This window comes from Chiloscyllium punctatum, chromosome 47 (assembly GCF_047496795.1).
Source record: "Chiloscyllium punctatum isolate Juve2018m chromosome 47, sChiPun1.3, whole genome shotgun sequence".
NCBI lineage: Eukaryota > Metazoa > Chordata > Chondrichthyes > Orectolobiformes > Hemiscylliidae > Chiloscyllium > Chiloscyllium punctatum.
Window position 1 is genome coordinate 47743915 of NC_092785.1, and position 26902 is coordinate 47770816.

Below are 26902 nucleotides of genomic sequence, written 5' to 3' on the forward strand. Positions count from 1 at the left end.
TGGCAACTTACGCACTTCCAGTCTGTCGTGCAATTACATCAAATTGACGAATTGCACCACTGGAACTGCCGTGTACTGATGACCAATGGCTACTGATCTTACCACTGGGCCCCTCAAACCAATTACTCCTTTTTTGCTGAAGATCTGAAATGAAACCCAGCGCAGAGGAGGTTATACTGATGATGGATCATCGATTATGGAGCATCAGGTTCAGGAACATGAATAGTAAAATGTGGTGAAAATAGGCAGAATTGAATTCTGTGTTCGTTTACCGTGGCTTCCTGCGTTGATCACAGGCAATGTTATGTCGCTACTGTACTGGGATTTTCCTTCTATCGGTATCAATTCGTCAGAGAATTGGATTCACTGGTACTTCACCAGCATCCTTTAGAATGTTCATACAGCACAATGACCCAGACTGTACACAACATCAACAATCTTCTGCATTACTACATCCAAGGGCACGTGGCATTTTTTTTTATAAATAGTGAATAATTAATCATGTTATGCAAGGGCAAATTGAATTTTAGTTCAATTAGTAAAGTCGCAAGAATCCAGAGTAAGTTTAAAAATGTCAGAAATTCACGTTCATTACCTTGGCCAGAATTCTAACCCAGAAAGAGGGAAATCTGTCCCTCAATCCCCAGCATCCATGTAATCGCTTGCTCCATGTGTCCACTTGGAAACCTATATGAAGGGATGTTCAGCCTGACAGAGAACTTGTGAGTATCCTCCACTGTCTGACCTAAAGCTGAAACAGGAGCTATCTATTTCAACTTGGAGGGTAGCGAAGTGGAGGTGAGACAGAAAATAATAATTGGTGTAGATTCACATTGTTCTCATTGTGATTGTTTAAAAACATGGGCAATAAAAGACTTAAGCAGAAAGGAGCAGAAGTAAGCCATTCTTAACACCGCTCCTGCCCCGCCACGCCATTCTGTACCATCATAGCTCACACAGCACTTTTATGTCTTTTTCCAGCGTATCCATATCATCGTGTTGCCAAGTGGCTAACACATATTTGTCGATCTCTACCATAAATAAACATCAAAGTTATTCATCGCTGTGAGGAAAATGTTGCATTTCGATACAGTTGGGTTTCTGCATGAATGTTATAGGTTTTGCAGATGAGCAGCCGAGTCTGGTCTGAACACCTTTCAAACCATAAATTAAAACTCGACTCTGATGACAGTTGCATCCACAACTTTTGAAAGGCAGTCTTAAGAAAGGCGTAGAAATTCAACGCGCTTTCCATTGCACCAGAGAGTCGTGGCCTCACCCAGTTTGCAGCACAATAGTTTGCCTTAGAACGATTTCGTTCTGGACACTCATCTCACGTCTGTCTGACCTCGTCACACTTTCCAGTAACTGGTCCTTATCCACGTGTGCTCTCGATCTTTAAGTTTTCGGCTACATACTGCTGAAATGTCCTCATAACATTTAGCATTACCACACGTTCAAATAAGAAATTCCAGATGAACAACACTCTATGGGTGAAAGCGTTCTTCCTAAATCTCCTCTAAACTGCTTTTCTCCTGCATTTCATCTATGTCACTGGTTATTATTCATTCCCGAAAAGCCTTATTCCTGTCATACATATCTATCCTCTTCATAATATGTGCATGTTAATCAGTTTCTCACTCAGCCTTCTCTGTGCTTAGTTACACAGCCCCGGCTTAGCTCATCTACCTTCACAATGGGAATGGTCCAGCCTTTGGCATTATTTTCATCTCCTGTGAACTTCTCCTCCTGCAATCAGACGGTTCCTGCGGTCTTGCGATTACAACAGAAAAAGAAATGCTCTTTGATGAAATGCCAAAATGTCTGAACAAAATCAGCAGCTCTTGTTCATCTATGATGAGAAAGGACAGTGAATGCTTCGAGTCCAATGATTCGTGTTCGGAACTGATGGGATATATGGGTGGGTGAAAAATGTGGAAGAGGGCGGACAGCATCCAAAATGATTGAACTCGATGTTGGGTCCTGAAATCTGCATGGTCTTTCAGTCGAAAATGAGTTGCCCGATCTTCAGGCTTGCGCTGTGCCTTGAAGAAGAACTGCAGCAGACCAGAGACTGGTATGATGGCTTGGGTACACAATGCAATGTTAAAGTAACAGGACACTGGAAGACTGGGGTAATTTTTGTTGATTCTGGACAGAACTTAAGTGATCTCAGCTTTGTCACCGACTCTGTTTTCCTCTCTCCATTGTAGAGAGATCACATTCTCAGCAGGAACTACAGTTTTCTGGATTGAATGAAGTGCAGACAAATCACTGGAAGATGTGTCTGGAAGTTTCCACAGTGAGGAGAGACATCGGAAACCAGCAGGAAATGTATCTTACAACATAGAACGTTACAGTGGAGTACAGGCACTTCGGCCCTCGATGTTGCACTGACCTGTGAAAATAATGTGATGTCCATTGCAATGGAAAATTAGCATTTCTTTTGAAACCAATAAATGCACAGGGAAACAAAAAAAGTAAGGGCCTGACTTTGCAGAGGGCAATTGTTGCAGACAGAAAGAATATCTATGTATATTTAAACTGAACTAAGAGCAGACTTACAAGGCCAGCAAACTACCATATCAGCAGCCAAGGAATTAGAAAAAAACAACTCCATATCTGGAAAGGAACTCGAATATTTCAGGCCACTGACCTTGAAGTGTTGATAAGAAGAAGCGAATTGAACTTTAAAGGGAATATGTAAAAGCTATCAGGCGCCCATTACATGAGGCGTCTTGCCAATGTATTACCTGGGACAAGGGAAACCCGAATTTGATGGAATTCCACGCGCTGCAATCTGAAAACGTTCTGGCCCAAGAGAAGGAAAAACGGAAATTAAAGTTGGAAAAGCAAGCACTTAAAGCTCAGCTTACTGTGATGCAAATGGTCGCCCAGACATTGGAAGGAGGTGCTGCGTGAAAAGAAGGGCTGGCAGAGGTAAATCTGGCAGGTGCTTTGTTTGCAGAGCATTGGAACACCTCAATCGGCCTCAATCGGCCCTGGAGGCTGGGCAGCAGGGTGACTAATGGAGGAAGGCTGAGGTGGAGGTGGGTAGCCCCAAAGTTACAGGTAAGCCTCTTTGTTTTAGGCTTGGCAACGAATACTCGCTTATGCTCATCTCTACTACTAACCTTTTGGGCACTGAAACATGTCCCACCTCTATACTGAGCACTGAGTTTGCGAAGCGTGAACTATATTTTCAGTACAACGATTATGCATATAAGTCAACGCTTACATCTATGTTATATGTGGAAGGTGCACCCCTTACTTTTTTGGAAGATACAAGGGCAACATATTCAGTTCATAAATCAAGGCAGTTCAGAGTGTCGACGCAAATAAAGATGAACATAAGTTTCCTGAGCTCAATGGGCGCATCAGGAGTCGTGACACAAGAGAGATTTACCGAACCCCTATTGTGGGAAACCAGTAATGGGGAAACATTCCAATTCTCATTTCTGTTATCGGAATTCTGTACTTTAAATCTGATGTCTCGGGATCTCATAGTGAGACTGGGGTCTGATTTGCGCAGTACCCCGACGGGCTTGCAGGTAATACAAAAAGAAGATTTAACAGTGCGGGCTGGAAAATACGAATCACGACCCCTGATGCATGTCAGAGAGCGATAGGTTCCGTGAGTGATTCACTCACCCAGGAAGCAAGTAGCCATGTAATCCCGTTCACACCGATTTTCTTGCTGGAGATATGCTGCACTGCACAGCAAACATACACTACGATGGTCCTGACAAATCATAAGAGAAGGATTGATTCAGGAGATTGGTTAAACCAGATCAGTTGTTATTGTGCGAATTTTATTGGAATGATCACAGATGTGCTGTCACTTTAAACTTTTTTAAGCATCTGTGACGGTAAATAGACCCTGTTTTTTGATGTGGAAGGCTCTTTTTCTCACGGATCATTGGAGAAGGCATCCAGCGACAGGTGTCAGAATTTGGGACCATGGATACGACAGGCACAAAAAACGAAAGATTGTATCTTCAGGATCGGTGTGGGTATCTGCTTCAATGCAGTTATAAGGACGTATAGGAAGAAACTAAATTGGCTAACTCAGGCAGACAGGGCAGTCCAGATAATCCCCGACAGGAGTGTCGTCTGGCGTTTACCTATGGTAGATGTGTCGGACCCAAGATTAAGAAGGGTCCCAACTGATTTCAGGGCAAAAGGCAAACACGATGTGGGGCTCAAACGAATCCTTAAGAATAACCCCGAAGTCTGAGTATCGTCCTTGCAAAGCAAAAGAGCCGTTAAAACCCGAGGCTATGCAAGGAATTACTCCAGTCTTTGAATCTCTCTTATCGGCTGGAGTGATAATCCCCCGTGAATAATCACTGGTGAGAACACCCATTTTCTTCGTTCAAAAAGGCAAACATTCCAGGTGAATCGGGGGAATGGAGGTTTGTTCATGCAGGTTATCAAGAACGCTGTTGTTCCGCACACCCCAAATATTCCCAACCCCTATATTATATTGGCTCAAATTCCACCGGATGTAAATGGCTCTCTATTGTGGATTTAGCAAATGCCTTGTTTTGTGTACCGTTACACGCCGACAGTCAATTCTCGTTCACTTTTCCATTCAAAGGCAAATGGTATACTTTCACGTGACATTTTCAAGATTACTATGAGTCCCCACCATAATTAACGAGGCTCTCCACAGGAGTCTGGAGACTCTTGTTTTAACCAGTAGCGGGGTGGGGTCAGCGCATCTACAGTATGTAAACGAATGCTTAATCGCATCATCAACAAAGACACAATGTGATAAAGATAGGCTTGCGATGCTCTGCCATCTAGTCTCGCAAAACTACATTTTGTGGAACACCAGTTGAAGTTCATAGGTCACTTAATATCTGAACAAGGAAAGGCCATTGGTCAAGACAGACTTCAAGCAAACCAGCAAAATTCAAAGCCTCACATGAAGAAACAATTGCTATCCTTTTTGGTCACGTGATCCTACTTAGAATGTTTAACCTGCATTACGCAAACCTTTTGGCGCCTAAAAGTGACATAGTTCACGGTTCAGGGTTGCAGAGCTAGAGTCCGTTTCAGTGACCCCTGAGGCCGAGAGTGCCTTTGTTGAGTTGAAATGGCACTCCAAACTACACCGACACTGGGATTCCAAATCCAAACAAGCCTTTTGGACAAACAGTGGATGAGAAGCGTGCCTGCATGACATTTGTGCTGATGCAGAATTATGTGTGGAAAATTCAGGCCAGTAGCTTATTTTTCACCTCAACTTAGATCCCATAATGGCAGGATTGCATAAATGTCTCCGTGTCCTGCTTGCATTTGAAAAGGCTGTTGTAGCTTCCAGGGACATAGTTGGCTTTGTTGAATTAAACCGACTGGTCCCACATGCTGTATCCTTACTGCTTTCTGAGCAAAACACAGCACACATGTCGGCTGCACGTTGGCTCACATACAATGCTATGCTATTGGAGAAGCCGAACATGACAATAAAGCGATGTAACGTCCTTAATGCTGCTTGTCTTCTCCCCACAGAAGGAGACGGAGACCCACATGATTGTGTCGCTGTAATTAATGACATTTGAAGCCCGAGACCAGACGTGTAGGATTCACCAATTTAGAATCTGGATACTGGGTTTTATTGTGGATATGTCAGCATTCAGAAGCAAAGAGATTGGCCAGTGTCTGGTATGTTCTAGCAACTACCCACGAGGTAGTCAAAGCGGGATCACTTCCTTCTCATCTGTCAGCGCAAGCAGCAGATTGAGGCATGGAAATTGGCCGAAGGAAGAACAGTGAATATTTACATCGACAGCAGATATGCATTCGGGGTTGTACATAATTTTGTATCCCTGTGGAAAAACAAGGGCTTCTTGACCTCCACTGGAAAGCCAATCACATAATATGGCCTGATCTCTGACCTCCTGAAAGCAGTCCGATTGCCTAAATCAATCACTGTATGTACATGCGAAGCCCACAGGAAAAATTATGATTCAATTTTTCCAGACAATGAAAATGTAGGCTGAGCGGCAAGGACGGCAACCAATCAGCCGCCAAGTGATGAGTTTGACATGTGTATGTCAAATATTTGTAATCCAAAGCAGACTTAGAGGAGTTACAGTCTCAGACCACATCGAAGGAGAAGCGTGAATGGACAAGGGCAGGGTGCAGAATGAGGGAATGGGTGTGGTGTGGCCCCCAGTGGAAAACCCTGTCTACCACGATCTTTATTCCCTTTCTATGCCAAAGTAACACACGGTAAGGACCATGTGTCAAAATGGGGATGTACGACAATATTTCAGCACGCTGGTACAGAAAGGGATTTACTCATTACTCATAAAAATAATGTGAATAATTTGTTATCTGTGTCACTAATAATGTGGGGAGGGGAATACAAATGAATCAGGCAGAACACCCCCAATCCCAAAGACCCTTTGAACATTTAAGATGGATTTTACTGAACTAACACCCAGCGAGGGGAAAAGGCATTGTCTGGTAATAGTTGATGTTTTCCCAAGGGGTGGAAGTGCTCCCACGTCTAAACAGGATGCCAGTGCAGTAGCCAAGGCTTTGCTAACTGAAATAATTCCGAGGTGGGGCATCCCTGAAAGGCGAAACAGCGACAATAGAAAGCCATTTATAAATATTGCCCTTCAGCAGATCAGTGATTACTTGGGAATAAAGGTGAGGCAACATTGTGCCTACCACCCAGCGAGCGGTGGGGCAGTGGAAAGAGAGAAAACTATCCTTAAAAATAAATTGGCAAAATGTTGTGAGGAACTAGAGGTGACATGGACAAAGGCATTTCCAATTGTGCTAATGTATATGAAGGAGAGGAAGAGTAAATATTAGGACGTTTGAGATTTTGTTTGCAAGGTGGCCCAATACAGGAATTGGCCAAGACCGATTGTAAAACAGATAACAGACCACTGTGAGGACGAGTTATTATGTTATGGTATAAAACTCTCCAAACTTTTGTCTCAAATACAGAGTCAAAAGAAGGGCAGCACTACCCCAATCAGCAGAAGGGAAGATGCACAATCTAGAACCTGAAGACTGGATAGTGGTGAAAGACTTCAGGAGCAAAAGCATGAAGGCGAAGAGGTGGCTGGGACCGTTCCAAGGGCTCCCTACAACACAGACAGCTGTTAAGATCGCCGAAAGAGCCACATTGATACACGCCAGCCGTTGCAAACGTGTAGCTGACCTTGAGGAGACATCGGACAACACCGGATCCAAATAAGTGTAAGTAATGATTAGAAGACTCATAGAAATATGGGGCTGCATGGCAGGACGAGTCGTGAAGGCAGGGGTGTCTGGGATACAACAGCAGACGGTAATCTTAACCAAGGATGTTAAGTTTACCTTTACATGCCACTTATGCCCGTTTGGTAACCAGGACGACTATATATAAAGCAATAAATATTTACACAGAGATCCTTGTGTACCCAGTTACTGGCACTGAGTAGTATCCATCACGGCTACAGGTACACCTTACACGGGATATCGGATTTCTGTCATCAAAGAAGGAGGTGCCATGGCAAGGGTAATAATAACCAAGATTCAGAAGAGCGATGAGGAAGCCTGGTGGTGTGGAATAGATAGACCCTTCTCCGATATCTACAGACAGGTGAATATAGTGGTACAGCCTCGCATCCACCCCACCCGAGATGCAGTGCAGAAGGTCCTACAAGAAATAGTAGCTCCTGGACTCGAAAAGATGAATGTCCAATGACCCGCACTGCAGTTGGGCGGAAAGGTCTTTTCCAAGCTGACAGAAATGGAAGAAAGAAATAAACTGAATGTGCAGCTAAAATGATCACAAATGAAAAAAGTAAAAGTGGATTCATTGAGAAAACATACAGCGCCATATTTCACTTTCCATGAAAATCTACTGTTAAGGACTCAGTGGTCTCACTGCTGTAGCAATTGGGGATTTCCTCTGACCGTTTATGTTGTTGACAATTTTCCCAAAGCAGGGAATTTGTATGGAACTGGCAATTAATTCAGTATTGTCACAAACAGGATTCAGACGAGCATAAAACAAAGAAGTGTGAATCCTGGAAATCTGAATCAACAACAGGAATTGACAGAGAAACTCTGCAGGCCTGACAGCATCTGTGGAGGCAAAGAGATTTATTTTTTCATATCACAGATTCGGGTACTTATGATTTTTATTGTTTTATTGCCTGGGTAATTGTCAATTTCACTTTGCAAAACAGCAGACTTCCCAGAATCTCTCATTAGCTGACAGAAGTCATCTGTAAAAATGCAAAATTCCTTTATCGGCTGTAATGCTGTTGCTGTTGCCATGAGTTGGTGAAAGGCTGGCATTCATTACCTTTTTCTTCTCCTTTATGTCGATGAGCAGCCATGGTGAATGGAGAATTTCTGTTTGTGTCCCTTTGTCTCTGTGTACCATCTCACTCTCTTCTACATTCTCCCACTCTCTGTCTGTCAATATCCCTCATTTTCCATTTCTACTCTTGGAAAAGTGTTAAAATCGGAGGCTATTCCGTGGTTTTCTCCGCCCCCCCACCCCCTGGTCAGAGTGTGTAGAACTGTGCTCACAGTCTCCAAGTAATGTCTGTGTTACTTAGGTCTGAGATCAGGTGACATTTGTTCACTCAAAACATTATGAGCTTTTACAATTCTAAAAAGTATTCATAATAGACCAGAAAAAAAGCAGTTTCACTCCAATTATAGGATTGCTATGACGCCATTGCCATTTGCCGAAAATCAATGAATGGTGACAGCAGACAATGAGAGCCATTATCTCATTGGATGCGTTATTATGACAACATTCTCCTGCAAATCTGCAGTGTCTCCTGCGTCTCTTCATTATTCCCAAAAAACTTGAAAAGACGGATGGAGAATAATAGTAGAAGAGATAGGCAAATCCTTGTCGAACAGAGTAAAAAGAACTCTGCGCTGAATTAGCAGATAGAACATAGACGAATGGGTCCACATCAGGTGGTAGGGCTTGGTAGCACGAAATAATAACGGTCTGAGCTCAAACACAAGAAGCATGCTGAGCCGTTACTTTCGCGATGTTAAATAAACAATACGGCTTTTACAAGAAGTTTAAACAATGAACTTTCAATGTACAGAACATTTGACAGCATTTGACACCATTAACGTCTGGTTATTACCATATGCTTTAACTGACGAAACCACAGACACTGTTCTTCAAATCAAGAAGGGCATTTAATGAAGTATTTGATCACAGTTAATCGGACTACCTTTCTGTAATAAAGCTGCTCGATGAGAATTTTTATCAACGTCTGCTTGTGCAGGAATGAAGTTCACAGCTGGTGACTGTCCACTGTAAATGTACAGGAAGAGGCAATCTCTTCTTGCTTTGATTTCAAACTGATGCCTTCACCTCTTTAACCTGACTGGATAAACAGTGTGCGTTCATCCTCTCGGGGCCGATTTACCGCCTGAATATGCACAGAGGGAAACTCATACCAAGTGACCAGCGTAATTGTGGTGAATTTACCAGGCGTGATTTGGTGTTAACAGTGTGCAGTAAGGGCGAAACCATTAGCACTGCCATTGAACCTTGTACCAACAGCTCCTCACTGACTTTCTGCCTCATTCATCTCAGTCATCATTGACTTTCAGTTTATCCTACTTTCCCTTTGAAACTTTACTTTTGTGCCGGACCACTTTCGGATGTCCACTTGGAAACTGCAGTTTTTTCAAACGAAATTCTGGAGAATGCACGTCACTCTTTGGGAAAGGCTTCACTGGCCAACCATAATTACTCAAGAGATTGTGATGGTAAGTTACTTTACTTCGTCCTCGAAGTGCTCAACACAGTGATACAGCCATGATGTCGATAGGGATGGAGTTCCAAGAATTAGACATAGCGACATTGAATGAACAGCGAGATAGTTTCAGCTCAGAAAGGCGAGATCCTTAGAGGAGATTTGCAATGACAATTTATTTGTTGTATGTGCTGCCATGGCTGCCAGAGGATGTGGTGGAGGCTCGTACAATTGCAACATTTAAGAGGCATTTGAAATTGTATATGAGTAGGAAGGGTTTGTAGGGATATGAGCCGTGTGCTGGCAAGAGGAACCAAATTGGGTTGGGATTTCCGGTCAGCATGGACAGGTTTGTACGAAGGGTCTGTTTCCCTGCAGTACATCTCTATGACTCTATGATTCCAGTTGGATGCAATCAATCACTGGTTTCCTTCTGGCAGAACCGGGACTGTGCTCTCTGTTGAAGCAGAAAATGGTTTTCATTCAGATTAGCCACAAGAAGATAAATAAATCTTTATTTCCTGACTTGGAATTTTATCCAGGTCTGGGCGATTCAAACCCAGACTCTGAAGCAGGGACTCCACTGAAGTTGACAATAACCCTTTCGACCTAACCTGTACAAACTCTTGTGCCTATCGTTCTTTGTCCCCACATTTTGAAGCACTGGCCCTTGCCGTGGATGGTGAAGGAGCTAACTACTGCCTCGCAGAAAAACCGTGGGGTCCGACACCCGATCAATCTGTCACGCAGCGGTGATTGCATTGCTCAGAACAGACGTGTTTGCTGTGTGGGACTGAAATTGAGCTCGATCACACACAGATACGGTGTAACAGCTGCCAGCAGATGTGGAGACGGTTGGGACAGTTTCATTCGCACTCTGGGAAAAAGACTGGATCTTAAATTCAAGGGAGCTAAGTGTCACAGATAGAAGGCTGAAAATTGGTTTGGGAACGATATGAGTCATGACCGAATGGCGGGCAGACTAGATGGGCTGAAAGCTCTAACTGTCCTCCGATGCCTTCTGGTCCCTGACCATCCAGTATCTAAGGAAGTAGAAACAGAGTTAATCGTGCATTTCGAAGTCCTCCTCTCATAACTCGGCGAGGTGAGAGATGGGACAGTTCTGCTATTAAATTTTGAGACTGGGAGAATGTTTGGAGACGGAGTAATAAAAGAGAAACTGAGTATAAAGTTGAGAGTCATGAGATATTCAATAAAAAGGTCGACGGAGATAGACATGGAGTAATAAGTGTCACTGGTCTTGAAGACTTAACTCGGTTTTCCATTCCAAGTTTCTACCAGACCTGCTGAGATTTTCCCGCAATTTCTTTTGTTGGTACGGAAACAGAAGGGAAAATTCTGACCCTGTACCAATCAGCTGTGTCTGCTCTGTGGACGTTTGAATTCTCTATTCGAACAAATCACTTCTGACCCACACGGAAACCTCACTATCCTGCATCACCCCCACCCCTGTTACTAACAATAAGCTGTTCATTACATAAACACATATGGGTACACAACAACATCATTTACCGAGTAAATTGGTAAAATTGCAGGGAGAGTTCCATTCGGTTTCCATCAGAGCATTTTCAGTCAGTTAATTCTATTGCAGCACCATTTGACATGCAGCTGACACTGTCATGTGGCCATTCGCATTCGACGTCTCAGGACATTTTGGTTGGGACACGTTTGGAATGGAACCTCACGTTTTGCAAGGGACATCGTTTATAGCATAATCAGCTGAACTGATAACCTTGTCTCTTGCACCTGCAGTACAGTGAAGACAGTTTTCACTCAGAAACCAAGAGATGACCAAAAACGGAGGAAAACATGTGTCAACAAAACCTGCCTCAGCGAGCGAATTTGCTCTTGCAACATTAAAGGAGAGCGGCAAACTATTAACAAACAACAGCGCCCTGCGTGGGTCTCGACCCCACACCATTGAGATTAAAGGTCTCAAGCTCCACCGACTGAGTGTACCAGGACAGGATTGGTGTTGGTTAATTTATCATTTCATACTGACTTTAATTCAGCTGACACGGCAATTTTCAAAAATCTCGTTAATTCCTCCCCATTGTAAATAACATGATACAAGTCTTTCAATTCTCAGATTTATTCCTTCAGACCATTACAATTCATTTAGGCCTTGCCCCGGGATTTTCGATTATCTGTTAGTATTTTCATATTTTGACCCTGAATCCTTAAGGGGGAGGGTGTGCAGCCAGAAGTCGTGGTACACATTGGCACCAACGACATAGGTAGGAAGAGGGGTGGGGAGGTCATTCAAGAGCTCAAGGAGTTAGGCTGGAAGCTAAAAGCTAGGACAGACAGAGTCGTCATCTCTGGGTTGTTGCCCGTGCCACGTGACAGAGAGGCAAAGAATAGGGAGAGAGTGCAGTTGAACACGTGGCTGCAAGGATGGTGTAGGAGGGAGGGCTTCAGATATTTGGACAATTGGACTGCATTCTGGGGAAGGTGGAACCTGTATAAACAGGACGGGTTGCACCTGAACCAGAAGGGCACCAATATCGTGGGGGGTAGGTTTGCTAGCACTCTTCGGGGGGGTTTAAACTAATTTGGCAGGGGGATGGGATCCGGACTTGTAGCCCAGCAAGTAAGCTAGCTGTGTGTCAGGATGTCCAAGACTGTCGGGAGGCTGTGGAGAAGGTAGCACTGACAGGGACTACTTGCGGACACAGAGATGGGCTCAAGTGCGTATACTTCAATGCAAGGAGTATCAGAAATAAGGTGGGTGAACTTAAGGCGTGGATCGGTACCTGGGACTACGATGTTGTGGCCATCACGGAAACATGGATAGATGAGGGACAGGAATGGCTGTTGGAGGTTCCTGGGTACAGATGTTTCAGTAAGATTAGGGAGGGTGTTAAAAAAGGAGGGGGGGTGGCATTGCTAATTAGAAATGGTATAACGGCTGCAGAAAGGAAGTTTGAGGGGGATCTGACTCTGGAGGTAGTATGGGCTGAAGTCAGAAATAGGAAAGGTGCAGTCACCTTGTTGGGTGTTTATTATAGGCCCCCCAATAGCAGCAGAGATGTGCAGAAACAGATTGGGAAACAGATTTTGGAAAGGTGCAGAAGCCACAGGGTCGTAGTCATGGGCGACTTCAACTTCCCAAATATTGATTGGAAGCTCTTTAGATCAAGTAGATTGGATGGGGCGGTGTTTGTGCAGTGTGTCCAGGAAGCTTTTCTAACGCAGTATGTAGTTTGTCCAACCAGAGGGGAGACCATATTGGATTTGGTACTCGGTAATGAACCGGGACAAGTGGTGGGCTTGTTAGTGGGTGAACATTTTGGTGATGGCGACCACAATTCTGTGACTTTCACCTTGGTTATGGAGAGAGATAGGTGCGCACAACAAGGAAGTTTTTACAATTGGGGGAAGGGAAATTACGATGCTGTAACACAGGATTTGAGGAGCATACGTTGGGAGCATAGGCTGTCAGGGAAGGATGTGGTGGAAATGTGGAACTTTTTCAAGGAGCAGATACGACGTGTCCTTGATATGTATGTACCGATCAGGCAGGAAAGAAATGGTCGTGTGAGGGAGCCTTGGTTGACGAGGGAGGTTGAATGTCTAGTAAAGAGGAAGAAGGAGGCTTACATAGGGTTGAGGAAACAAGGTTCAGACAGAGCAGTGGAGGGATACAGGACAGCCAGAAGGGACCTGAAGAAAGGGATGAGGAGAGCTAAGAGAGGGCATGAAAAATCCCTGGCGGATAGGATCAAGGATAACCCCAAGGCATTCTATGCGTATGTGAGAAACCTGAGAATGACGAGAACGAGGGTAGGTCCGATCAAGGACAGTGGTGGGAGACTGTGTATTGAGTCGGAAGAGATAGGAGAGGTCTTGAACAAGTACTTCTCTTCAGTATTTACGAACGAGAGGGACCGTATTGTTGAAGAGGAGAGTGTGAAACGGACTGATAAGCTAGAAGTGATACCTGTTAGGAAGGAAGATGTGTTGGACATTTTCAACAACTTGAGGATAGACAAGTCCCCCGGGCCTGACGGGATATATCCTAGGATTATGTGGGAAGCAAGAGAGGAAATTGCAGTACCGTTGGCAATGATCTTCTCGTCTTCACTGGCAACTGGGGTGGTACCAGGGGACTGGAGAGTAGCGAATGTTGTGCCCCTGTTCAAAAAAAGGAATAGGGATAACCCCGGGAATGACAGGCCAGTTAGTCTTACTTCTGTGGTAGGCAAAGTAATGGAAAGGGTACTGAGGGATAGGATTTACGAGTATCTGGAAAGACACTGCTTGATTAGGGACAGCCAGCACGGATTTGTGAAGGGTAGGTCTTGCCTTACAAGTCTTATTGAATTCTTCGAGGAGGTGACCAAGCATGTGGATGAGGGTAGAGCAGTGGATGTAGTGTACATGGATTTTAGTAAGGCATTTGATAAGGTTCCCCATGGTAGGCTTATGCGGAAAGTCAGGAGGCATGGGATAGAGGGAAATTTGGCCAATTGGATAGAAAACTGGCTAACCGGTCGAAGTCAGAGAGTGGTGGTAGATGGTAAATATTCAGCATGGAGTCCAGTTACAAGTGGAGTTCCGCAGGGATCAGTTCAGGGTCCTCTGCTGTTTGTAATTTTTATTATTGACTTAGATGAGGGAGTCGAAGGGTGGGTCAGTAAATATGCAGATGATACAAAGATAGGTGGAGTTGTGGACAGTGAGGAGGGCTGTTGTCGGCTGCAGAGGGACTTAGATATGATGCAGAGCTGGGCTGAGGAGTGGCAGATGGAGTTCAACCCTGCCAAGTGTGAGGTTGTCCATTTTGGAAGAACAAATAAGAATGCGGAATACAGGGTTAATGGTAGGGTTCTTGCTCAGGTGGAGGAACAGAGGGATCTTGGGGTCTATGTACATAGATCTTTGAAGGTTGCCACTCAGGTGGATAGAGTTTGTAAGAAGGCCTATGGAGTATTATCGTTCATTAGCAGAGGGATTGAATTCAAGAGTCATGAGGTGATGTTGCAGCTGTACAGGACTTTGGTTAGGCCACATTTGGTGTACTTTGTGCAGTTCTAGTCGCCTCACTTTAGGAAAGATGTGGAAGCTTTGGAGAGGGTGCAGAGAAGATTTACCAGGATGTTTCCTGGAATGGAGAGTAGGTCGTACGAGGATAGGTTGAGAGTTCTCGGCCTTTTCTCGTTGGAACGGCGAAGGATGAGGGGTGACTTGATAGAGGTTTATAAGATGATCAGAGGAATAGATAGAGTAGACAGTCAGAAACTTTTTCCCCGGGTACAACAGAGTGTTACAAGGGGACATAAATTTAAGGTGAAGGGTGGAAGGTATAGGGGAGATGTCAGGGGTGGGTTCTTTACCCAGAGAGTGGTGGGGGCATGGAATGCGCTGCCCGTGGGAGTGGTAGAGTCAGATTCATTGGCGACCTTTAAGCGGCATTTGGATAGGTATATGGATGGGTGCTTAATCTAGGATAGAAGTTCGGCACAACATCGTGGGCTGAAGGGCCTGTTCTGTGCTGTATTGTTCTATGTTCTATGTTCTATGTTCTATGATCCTTAGGTCGCCGAAGTGATTCCCAGACACTCTGGCAGACTGCAAGTCAAACGGAAAAATACCTCAGTAAACCAAATCATTTCTGATGAGAGTGCAGGGAATCCCATCTGCTGAAGAGACAGAGTCCTCACAATCAACACTTTCTTTGTGCTACCTGCCTACAAAGTTTACCACTTCTAATATTCGAGAAAGGAATTCTGATTATAAAATGTTTTAAAAACAGGAACAAGCTTCTGAAGCGATTTCCAATTTGAATTAGAATTTTTTTCCCTTTCACACCATAACAGCCGTTCCTGCGGAAGGTGTTTCCAAGAGCTGTGTCCCAGGGCTGGGAAGGAAGCCGCTGATTGAAACTGCAGTGGCCCCTTTCTGTTGGCAGCAGGGGCTTGTAGAGAGTGGGGTCACATCTTGCTGCACGTGACCGTCTGACTCATTGCGGACTCAGGGTCAATTATGGATGAGTTCTCGTGGTTGTATTGTCAGTACATGGTCGATCTCAATACTTGATGTGAAATATTTGAGGCTCTGTGCTCTGTTTGGGCTAGGACAACAAACATTTCAGCCAAATGCTCTGACCATTTGAGACACAACAACTGGCAGCAAAATTGTGCGTGTACACATCCAAACGCACAGTGATTGAGAGGGTGTGGACAGCAGTAGTTCTCATTATTTTAAGAATCAGTTGCTCATGTTCCCGTGTTTATCGCAGAGAGGGTGAGAGACCCGAGGAGTAACAAACACACCCACAAAGTAATATCAGGACCTGTGTAGTTCTGTCATAAAAAGCTGCCTGCAGTGATTCTATTTCAAAGTTACGATTCAAACCTACGACGCAATAGAGACTGGATCCTAAACCCAGCACATTAAACCTCTCTGGATTAGTGGTGCTGGAAGAGCACAGCAGTTCAGGCCGTATCCGAGGAGCAGTAAAATCGACGTTTCAGGCAAAAGCCCTTCATCAGGAATACAGGGTTTCTCCCGAAACGTCGATTTTACTGCTCCACGGATGCTGCCTGTACTGCTACGCTCTTCAGCACCACTAATCCTGAATCTGGTCTCCAGCATCTGCATTCATTGTTTTTACCGACATTAAACCACTCGGCGACGCTCCTGACGATAACTAAGCGCTAAACCTGTCAAGACTAATGTTTCAGCATCGCTTCACTTTAGGCAATTTCCCCTGGCACTTTCTATGAATACCTTAGCATAATTTAAAAAAAATATTTACAACGATTTGAAAGGTTTGCACGGTGTGGACATTATTGAGAAGCTGAATATTCTTCGACAGTTTCCCCCGGAGCTTCAGGCCTGAGGGATGTCCTTGGAAAAGTTTACAAAATCATGATGTAGACGAGCAGAGAACAGAGTCAATCTACACTTTTTCAGAAGTCACGTGAGTTTAAAGTGAGATAGCACAGATTTAATGTGAGAGCAGTACAATTTGAAAGGGATGTGAGCGACACTTGTTTTTAATACAGACATTTTTATGCGTGTGGAATAAATTGCCACATTTAGTGGCAGAGTTTGGTGCACTCACAACACTTCAAAAGCATCTAAATGGGTATGCAGACAGGAATTGTTCGTAGAAATATTGGCAAATATGTTTAGACTAGTTACAGTCATCTGTTCAACAGGTGCAAGGTGGATAGGAAGGTTTGCTTCCGTGCTCGGCAGTTCTGTGACACTCCAGTACCTGACAACAGTTTGAATAGACCGCTTGCAAAAACGCATGCTGTTTGTTACTAAGTCAGCGTGTTTGAATTTTATTTTTTTCATGACGCCTAATGTGTTGAAATGACACAGAGAGGAATGTTTTCCAGACATTTACAGACAATGACCATTCTCCTTGATGCATTCTCAAGTTCTCCATCAAATAATTTCGTTGACTTCAAAAAAACCTCACAAATCGTGTTATCCACTCAACTCTCCAGTGAATCCAAAAACTGACAGCTCTTAACGTGGACCAGGGGCAAAACTCAAAAGGCAGAGTTATTATTAGACAAACAAACTCATTACTTCTGTCTGTGGGGCAGTGTGAGACATGCGCTGGTGCCTCCATCTGATCGAGCGAGCCAATCTCCAGCCTCCCTCACCAGGACAGCAATGAAGGAAATGAGAGAAATATAACAAAGTTTCACGTTGCGATTGTCCACCTTTTAGCCACAACAAAAAAACGAGGGAGCAGCTTCAGTGCAGGATCTGGCTTGACAACAGCGGTGAAATAACGACGTCCACTCACTTTCAGGGAAAACTGTGAACAACTCACATTGTCCAGAATATGAATACACAGCGCAGGCTGTTTAGTTCCCACATTCTACTGCTACCCCGACATTCATAGGATAATGTACCTTTCAAAGAGAGCATTTGTAGCTGTGGAATGACAGTGGCAGCTGTTTCTCATCGCTCTTACTGCCGCCCTTGGTCGTGTAGGGGCTGCAATTCTCATCTTACACGCGGTAATTGAGTGTGCAATTCTCTGTTGTGGAAAAGCGGAGTGTTTTGGAGCAGAAACTGGACTTTCAGAAAGCTTTTGATAAAGTCCCACACAAGAGGTTAGTGAGTAAAATTGGGGCGCACGGTATTGGGGGCAAAGTACTAGATTGGATAGAGAATTGGTTGGCTAATAGGAAACAAAGGGTAGTGATAAACGGCTCCATTTCGGAATGGCAGGCAGTGACCAGTGGGGTACCGCAGGGATCCGTGCTGGGACCGCAGCTTTTTACAATATATGTAAATGATATAGAAGATGGTATCAGCAATAACATTAGCAAATTTGCTGATGATACAAAGCTGGGTGGTAGGGTGAAATGGGATGAGGATGTTAGGAGATTACAGGGTGACCTGGACAAGTTGGGTGAATGGGTAGATGCATGGAAGATGCAGTTTAATGTGGATAAATGTATGGTTATCCACTTTGGTGGCAAGAACAGGAAGGCAGATTACTACCTCAATGGTATCAAATTAGGTAAAGGGGCTGTTCAGAGAGATCTGGGTGTTCTTGTCCACCAGTCAATGAAGGCAAGCATGCAGGTACAGCAGGTCGTGAAGAAGGCTAATAGCATGCTGGCCTTCATAACAAGAGGGATTGAGTATAGAAGCAAAGAGGTGCTTCTGCAGCTGTACAGGGCCCTGGTGAGACCACACCTGGAGTACTGTGTACAGTTCTGGTCTCCAAATTTGAGGAAAGACATTCTGGCTATTGAGGGAGTGCAGCGTAGGTTCACGAGGTCAATTCCTGGAATGGCAGGATTGCCTTACACGGAAAGACTGAAGCGACTGGGCTTGTATACCCTTGAGTTTAGAAGACTGATTGAAATGTATAGGATTATGAAAGGATTGGACACTCTGGCAGGAGGAAACATATTTCCGCTGATGGGGGAGTGCCGAACCAGAGGACACAACTTAAAAATACGGGGTAGACCATTTAGGACAGGGATGAGGAGAATCTACTTCACCCAGAGAGTGGTGGCTGTGTGGAATGCTCTGCCCCAGAGGGCAGTGGAGGCCCAGTCTCTGGATTCATTTAAGAAAGAATTGGATAGAGCTCTTAAAGATAGTGGAGTCAAGGGTTATGGAGATAAGGCTGGAACACGATACTGATTGGGAATGATCAGCCATGATCATATTGAATGGCTGTGCAGGCTCGAAGGGCTGAATGGCCTACTTCTGCATCTATTGTCTATTGTCTATTGTCTAAAGATGTGAAGTTCGGATGCTTCTGGAGTTCTTGTTGAAAGGTTCAGTGACGCTAGGAAGATGGTTTGCAGACTTTCCCTCCCTTTCTGGGTGACATTCTCGGCGCTGCAGAGGGTCCTGTGAAGCGCTGCTGTCATGTTTTTGTACGAATTCATTTGGTTTCATTCCCGCTGCTTCCGTTTGTTGGGATTGCAGATTGGGTCCAACGGATGGAATCTGTGGATGAGTGCCCTGCTTCCAGGAATTGTCTGGCTGTCTTCTGCTTGCCCTGTCCTATTACTGTTGTGCTATTCTAGTCGAATATGTGGCCCTTGCCGTTTGTACGTATTGCTACTAGGGACTGCTGGACTGACGCCCACACAAATTCTTTGCCAAGAACCAATGTCCACCCACCTTCGTTCGCAAATGCATGGCACACAAAGTTCGCAACGAGGATTTGCTATGAGGTAATTTTTAAATCTTGCTTCCCTGTGATAAAAGCAAATTCTGGAAAACGATATCCAGACTCCTCCGAACACTCGGACTTATGACAGCACAGTAACCGAGAGCCTCACTCAGACAACAACTCATGAGAAACCAAGTCCCAATACCCATCATGTGCAGTTCAAACGTGGTTGACGAGATTCCACGCAGGGACTGCACGAAACACGACATAGGAGAAAGAGGCTGACAACTAGAGAGCTGCATTCATAATTTCATCTGGAATGTAAACGCCTCGGACAGCTGTTCCTTGCAGTTATGCACAGAATATTGAATGTCTCTGATTCCAGGGCTTGGAATTCGGATGATATGACCGTCTGCAGCACTCGATACTTCCTTGTGTGAGGTAACTCCTGATGGAACACATGTCACACTCTCTTGCTCTTTGAGAACTACATCCAAAATAGGAGTTTAGAGCAGCATTTCTGTTGTCCTTCCGGTGCTGTCCCTGACATGCCCTGTGGCACTGCACTTATTCTGTGTTTCCTGAGGGTTTGGCACATGGTTCCACGATCGTATTATGGGCAATAATCTGCATTTTCGCTTCAATAACGGGTGTGTGAAGCGGAGGTCCACCATTCTCTATTCTATTTTTCTCTTCTTATGCACAACTGCAATACAGTGAAGGATCAATTAATATTGAAAGATGATATACAGAGGCGTGTGAAATACCGAAGTTTTAATGACATTTATGCAATGGTTAGAGATTACCTTGATTCAGGAAATAAGGATGTAAAGTCAGTTTGGCTGGAGTTGAGGAACAGTGGCGAATGAACTCACAAGCATGTGTAGTTTACAAGCCCACTCGCAGTAACCACAAAGCGAAATAAATCGTACAAGGGCAAAAAAATGCGTGTGAGTGACAAAAATGGCAATAGTCATGCGTGATCTTAACTTCCCATCTAAAACTCTCGGTTCCATCGTAAAAACGTTTGGAGAAACAAAATCAAATAAAATCCCACATGTCCCATAAAACATCACGAGGGATATCTTGGTAATTGATTACTGTACTGGTGACTTAATTTTCCTATTTTCTTGGAAACCATCTCTTTAATTGTGAGCATCAGAAAAGGTTTTTTTTGCCAGCAAGAAATAAATATGTGATTAACCTTTGTTCGTTTCATGAATAAGAACACTGAGACTCCTCTGCACCGCACTTCTTTTGCGTTTCTATCGATTTTAACAGTAGTGTGTCTTTTGATTCTTCCCAACAAAGTATATGACCTCGCATTCCCTACATGAAACTGCATCTGCCAAGAATACTCCAATTGTTGGAGGGAATCCTGAGGAACAGAATGTACATGTATTTGGAAAGGCAAGGACTGATTCGGGATTGTTAACATGGGTTTGTGCGTGGGAAATCATGTTTCACAAACTTGATTGAGTTTTTTGAAGAAGTAACAAAAAAGATTGATGAGGGAAGAGCAGTAAATGTGATCTATATGGACTTCAGTAAGGCGTTCAATAATGTTCCCCATGGGAGACTGATTGGCAAGGTTAGATCTCATGTAACAGCAGTGGACCTAACACCGACCCTTGTGGTACACCGCCAAGACCTGGACACCAAGAAGAACATGTTCCAACAACTACAACACCGTTTTCTATTAGCAAGCCAATTACTGATCAAAGCTGCAATCTCTCCCACAGTTCCATTCCTCTACATTTTGTATAATAGCCTATTGTGGGGAAACTTATCGAACAACTTGCTGAAACTCATATACACCACATCAACCGGGTTACTGTCATCTACCTGTTTGGTCACTTTGTCAAAAAAGTCAACAGGATTCGTTAGGCAAGGCCTACCCTTCAAAACACCGTGCTGACTGTCCCTGATCAGATTATTCTTTTCGAGATGGTCATAAATCCTATCTATAATAACCTTTTCCAACACGTTACCAACAACTGCAGTGAGACTCACTGGTCTGTAATTACCAGGGATGCCTCGACGAAACTTTTTGAACAAGGGAACAACATATGCTATGCTCCATTCCACAGGCACTATTCCTGTAGACAACGATGATTTGACGATCAATTCCATAGTCTCATCAATCTCTTCCCCTGCTTCCCAGAGGATCCTAGGACAGATCCCATCCGGCCCAGGGGACTTGTCTGTTTTCACACTCTGCAGTATTTCTATCACCTAATCCTTGTGAACCTCAATATCGACTACACTAGACGCAAGTATCTATGTATCTTCCTCGCCAACATTTTCATTTTCTATCACGAACACTGTCGAAAAATATTTATTTAGTGCTTCCCCTATCTCCTCCGACTCCACACAAAACGTCCCACTATTATCCTTGACTGTCCCAAATTAACTCTCGTCATTCTTTTATTGCTGACATACCTATGGAAAGCCTTCGGGTTAACCCTGATCCTATCTACCAACAACTTCTCATGTCTCCTCCTGGGTCTTCTCAGCTCTCTTTTTAGGCCTTTCCTGATATCGTTGGAACCCTCGAGCGCTCTAATTGAGTTTTCACGTTTTGTCCAAACATAAGACTTTTGTCCTTCTTAACCAGGCATTCCATTTCCTTAGTAAAACACGGCTCACGCGTTCTATATCTTCCTCCCTGCCTGACAGGTACATACTTATCCAGGACACACAGGAGCTTTTCCTTGAATAAGCTCCACATTTTAATGTGCTCACCCCCTACAGTTTCCTACCCCATTCTACGCTTCCTAAATCTAACCTCATTGCATCGTGATTTCCCTTCCACCAGCTGAAACTCTTGCTCCGTGGAGTACACCAATCCCTTTCCATCACGAAAGTAAACCTGAGAGAATTGTGATCGCTGTCTCCACAGTGCTCACCTCCTTCCAAATCTAAAACCTGGCCAGGCTCGTTACCCAGTACTAAATCGAAAATGGCTTCTACCCTTGAAGGCATTTCTACATACTCTGTCAGGAAGCCCTCCCGCACACACTGGACAAAAACTGACCCATCTATAGAACTCGTACTGTAGTGATCCCAGTCAATATTTGGACATTGTCTTGAGTGTTCCAGAGTTTTTCATTGTCCCAGAGTCCAGATGAAGTTTGTATTCCTCACGTACGGGAGTGAGAATTCTTTCAATCTCTCAGATCAGTTCTTGTGCCAAGAACATCAGAGTCAATGTCCCTTCCTCTACTCGGACTGACAGTTCACACTTCTTCATTCTCCTCTGATTCCATTTCCCAAAGAGTTTCTCAAGAATTCCAAAGCTGGAGGCTAGATTATATGATTTGCTTCCTAAACATTTTTCCACCTGCCAACTGACAATATTTTCACAGTATCTCTTCACAATCCTCTGGCGTGCACCATGTCCAGGGATGAAAAGTCCCGTTTGGTGGGGAGATTCCCTCGGCTGGTGAGCTTCACTTTGGAACAAAGATGGTTAAGTGGCAAATTCCTGCGGTCGTTTGTAATGATGTGAGAGGGAGCGGTGGGGAATGAGCACTCTGACGAGCAGGAGGAAGTATTGCCAATGACCAGAGTCAGAGAACAGAGGACAAGGGATTAAAGGAATCTAATGAAAAGCAGCACTTCTGCTCAGGACGTTTAATAGCAACTGCAGAAACCCGATGTGTCGAGCAGTGTATCTGGAAAGAGAAACAGAGATAATGTTTAAAATATGGAACATTTCTGATGAAGAACTCGAGTTTCCCAAGTCTAATCAAATGACAGGCTGGTTTGCAAAACTGGCATCCTGAAGTTTGATTTGCTCCAGCAGGAAAGCATTCATAACGTAGTCAGCAGGATTCGAACCTACATGGGGAAACCCCAATGGATTTCTAATCCATCGCCTTTACCACTCGGCCATGACTACAGAGAGCGCACCCGCATTGAGCATTGACCAAATCAGCCATGATCTCATTGCAAGCTGCTGCTGACATGAGTGAAATGTTTCCATCTCCTTTCATACCATTGCTGTCATTTGTAAGGTGCGAGACACCAATGTAAAAGGAAAAAAAGCACAAAGTTAGGAAAAGATATTTGCAGCAAAATTGAGTCAAAATTATTTATTGAAAGGAAATTCACACTTGGCAATTTGCTCGATCTCTTTGCGAACATGACCAGCAGAGGTAATCAAGGGAGCTATTGATCTGAGTATTCTTGGACATGAAACAAACAAAGGTTAATGACATATTCATTTCTTTTTCTGGCGAACGAAATGGTCTTTCCTGATGGTTACAATGAAAGAGATGGTTCCCAATAAAAGACAGAGATTAAGTCGTATGTAGATATACTTCAATGTGACACGATTCACTTTCAGCCCCTAATTACCCCAGAGATGGAGGGGGTGAGTTAATTTTCTTCACTCTTCAACTCCACAGCATGGAGGTACAGACAGGAAACCGCTAGAGATGGAGTTCTTGAATTGGGAACCAGCGACACTGAAGGAACTAGGCAAAAGTGGCACTGCAGATGCTGGAAACCTGATTTTAGATCAGAAAATTCTGGAAAAGCACAGCAGCATCCGAGGAGCAGGAAAGTCGATGTTTCTGTTGCCAGTCTTTCTGCGTTCCGCAAACAATTTTCGTTTTTGGCTCAGATTTCCAGCAACTGCAGCTATTTGTATTATGTTAACATTCATAATGTTTTGGACAAAACCAATGACCTGCTAGCATCGGAAAATCGGCAGAAGTACTGGTACACCGATATGTTAGCTGAACAATACAACCATTCCATGAGCGGGAATACGATCCGGGCCACAGTGCTGAGAGTACCGAATCCTCACAAGTAAATAACAAGACAAGGCGATAGATGCTATCGTATTTGGTGTAAATAAAACACCCTTTCTGAACATTTTCGTTGCAGATTATTTTCAACTTGTCTTCGTAGATTTACAAAGTGGGAAAAGGCCATTCCGCCTGTGTGCATTGTGGCTAATCAGAGAGCCATCTATTCCAGTCGCAGTTTCCAACCTTGGCCCAAAGTCTCGTGTGTTCTAATGTTCCCAGGGCAACTGTCAATGACTATGTTATTAAATGGCACAGATGTATGACGCTTCCACAACGACTTGTAAATCTTTTGAGGAACTCAAGCTCATTTTCACCCACAAAGGGAGACACACAGAAAGATACCCCCCACACCGGCAGCGACTTCACAGGGGAGCGTCAACGTGGGGCACGGTTAAAGTGAGATATCCCTCTCGAGCCAGGTAGGACTCGAACCTACAATCTTCTGATCCGAAGTCAGATGCATTATCCATTACGCCACTGGCCCAACTGACACACTGACCGCTGGCAGAAAGTCGATATGTAATGCCATGGATTTTCATGGAATCAGAATTAAAAAGGTGAACAAGCAGCGAAGATAATCACCAACACTGCTTCACTTCGAAGTTTCCAGTTTGTGAAGCAGTGCCTTTCACTAACAAAGGAGAAACATTTGTCCTCAGCTGTTTTCTTCAGTGTTACCTCCTTCTCTGCTGAAAGTTTCCATCGTTTTATTCACAGTCCCGACTCGATTTCATGATCCAATCCAGTGAAAACGTGTCATGGTGTCATCCAAGCAAGACCCTGCCGAAACTCAGCGAGAGACATCTGGTCATTTCGAGCTCAGGATGTGGAATTAGACGAGATGCGTGACAACTTTTATTGGCGCCGCCACTTCACTGCAAGTTAGCGGCTCAAAACGAGCCGTTGTTAGCATCAGCTTGATTTGTACCTTCCTGCACTGCATTTGCGTAACCACTCGGCCATGACTACAGACAGCACCGCCCCCTGAGCACTGACCAAATCAGCCGTGATCTCATTGAAAGCTGCCGCTGACTTGATGAGTTAAATGCTTCCATCTCCTTTCATACCATTGCTGTCATTTGTAAGGTGCGAGACACCAATGTAAAAGAAGAAAAACACAAAGTTAGGAAAAGATATTTGCAGCAAAATTGAGTCAAAATTATTCGTTGAAAGGAGCTATTGATCTGAGTATTCTTGGACATGAAACAAACAAAGCTTAATGACATATTCATTTCTTTTTCTGGCGAAGGAACTGGTATTTCCAGATGATCACAATGACAGAGATTTTTCCCAATTAAAGAAGGCAAATAAATCCCATCTCACGCTGACACCATCGTGAGCGCTGCTGTTTCACAATGCCACAGAGTCAGGGTCAATTCCCGCCTCAAGCAACTGAATGTGTGGAGTTTGCACATTCTTCCCGTGGCTGCGTGCGCTTGCTCTGGTTTTCTCCCACAGTCCAAAAATGTACCGGTTAGTTGAAATGGCCGTGCTAAATTGACGGGGTTAAAGGAGAGGAATGCATTTGGGCTCGGGCGGGTCGGTATGGAGTTGCTGGGCTGAAGGGCCTGTTTCCACATTGTAAGTATTCTAATCTACAGTAATCAATGACCAAGGTACAGCGCACGTTGTTCGATGGGGCATATAAAACTTTTCGATTGTTTTTCTTCAAAGTTTCTTTACAATTCAAACAGGAGAGATAGAAGGGACATGAATGCCTCCCATAATTCTTGCCTTCTTTTGTCATTCATAGGCGGTATTTTTTCCTGTACGTTTTTTTTACACTGTGGTTACTGTTAGTATTCTTATCAGCCACATCGGCTGGTTTCCTCTTTCCTCAATTTTCCTCATCTCTACCCAAACACACTTTCCATCCTTATCTCCTGAATCAAAGTAATCTCTAACCCTTGCATAATTGCCACGGAAACTGGGCTTTTCACACGCCTGGGTATGTCATTTTCCAATATTAATTGATCGTTTACTGTGTTGCAATTGCGCACGAGAAGAGGAAAACAAAATAGAGGCCGGTGGTCCTGGGTTTCAAACATACATAATTGCAGCTAAAACGCAGGTTACTGCACACAATGCGATCACGGAAGCATGCACCGAATCGTCAGGAAGCACACAATAAGTACAATGCTGAATGTCATGTCAGGAACAGGACCTGAAACACAACAGAAATACATCTCTTGGGTACTATTTTGGACGCATTTCTCAATGAGCTATCGTGTTTTACATATGTTCCATCGGGAGTTACCTCACACAAGGAAGTAACCAGTGCTGCAGACGGTCGAGTTCCAAGTCCCGGAGTCAGAGACACTCAGTGCCCTGTGTGCACCTACAAGGAACAGCTGTGAATGGGGTTTACAGGGTAACTGAACTGCATGAATGCAGCTCGATGATCGTCTCCCTGCTTCTCCTCTATAGTTTTCTGTGCAGTCCCTGCGTGCAATCTTGTCAACTACGTTTGTCCGGCACAAGATGGGCAGTGGTCACTTGTCTCTGAGAGAGGCTGTTGGTTTATGTGTTGTCATAATTCCGAGTGTAAGGAGGAATCTGGCTGTCAGTCCCCAGAAACTTACTTTAATAAATAGAAGCGTGCTTTTTAACTTGCCGCGTGGCATGTACTCGTTGCAAAGTTCGTGCACTGCGAATCACGTTGAGGGACTATCCAATTTTGGCAAAGAATT

General features: G+C 44.2%; 2 non-coding genes across 2 annotated transcripts; both read right to left on the reverse strand.

The window, feature by feature from the left end:
• Positions 1 to 23214: 23214 nt before the first annotated feature.
• trnas-aga (transfer RNA serine (anticodon AGA)) lies at positions 23215 to 23296 on the reverse strand. Its single transcript has one exon. It is a non-coding gene; the product is annotated as a tRNA-Ser (tRNA).
• A 1327-nt stretch (positions 23297 to 24623) lies between these two features.
• On the reverse strand, positions 24624 to 24696 carry trnar-ucg (transfer RNA arginine (anticodon UCG)). The gene has a single exon. It is a non-coding gene; the product is annotated as a tRNA-Arg (tRNA).
• Between the last annotated feature and the right edge of the window lie 2206 nt (positions 24697 to 26902).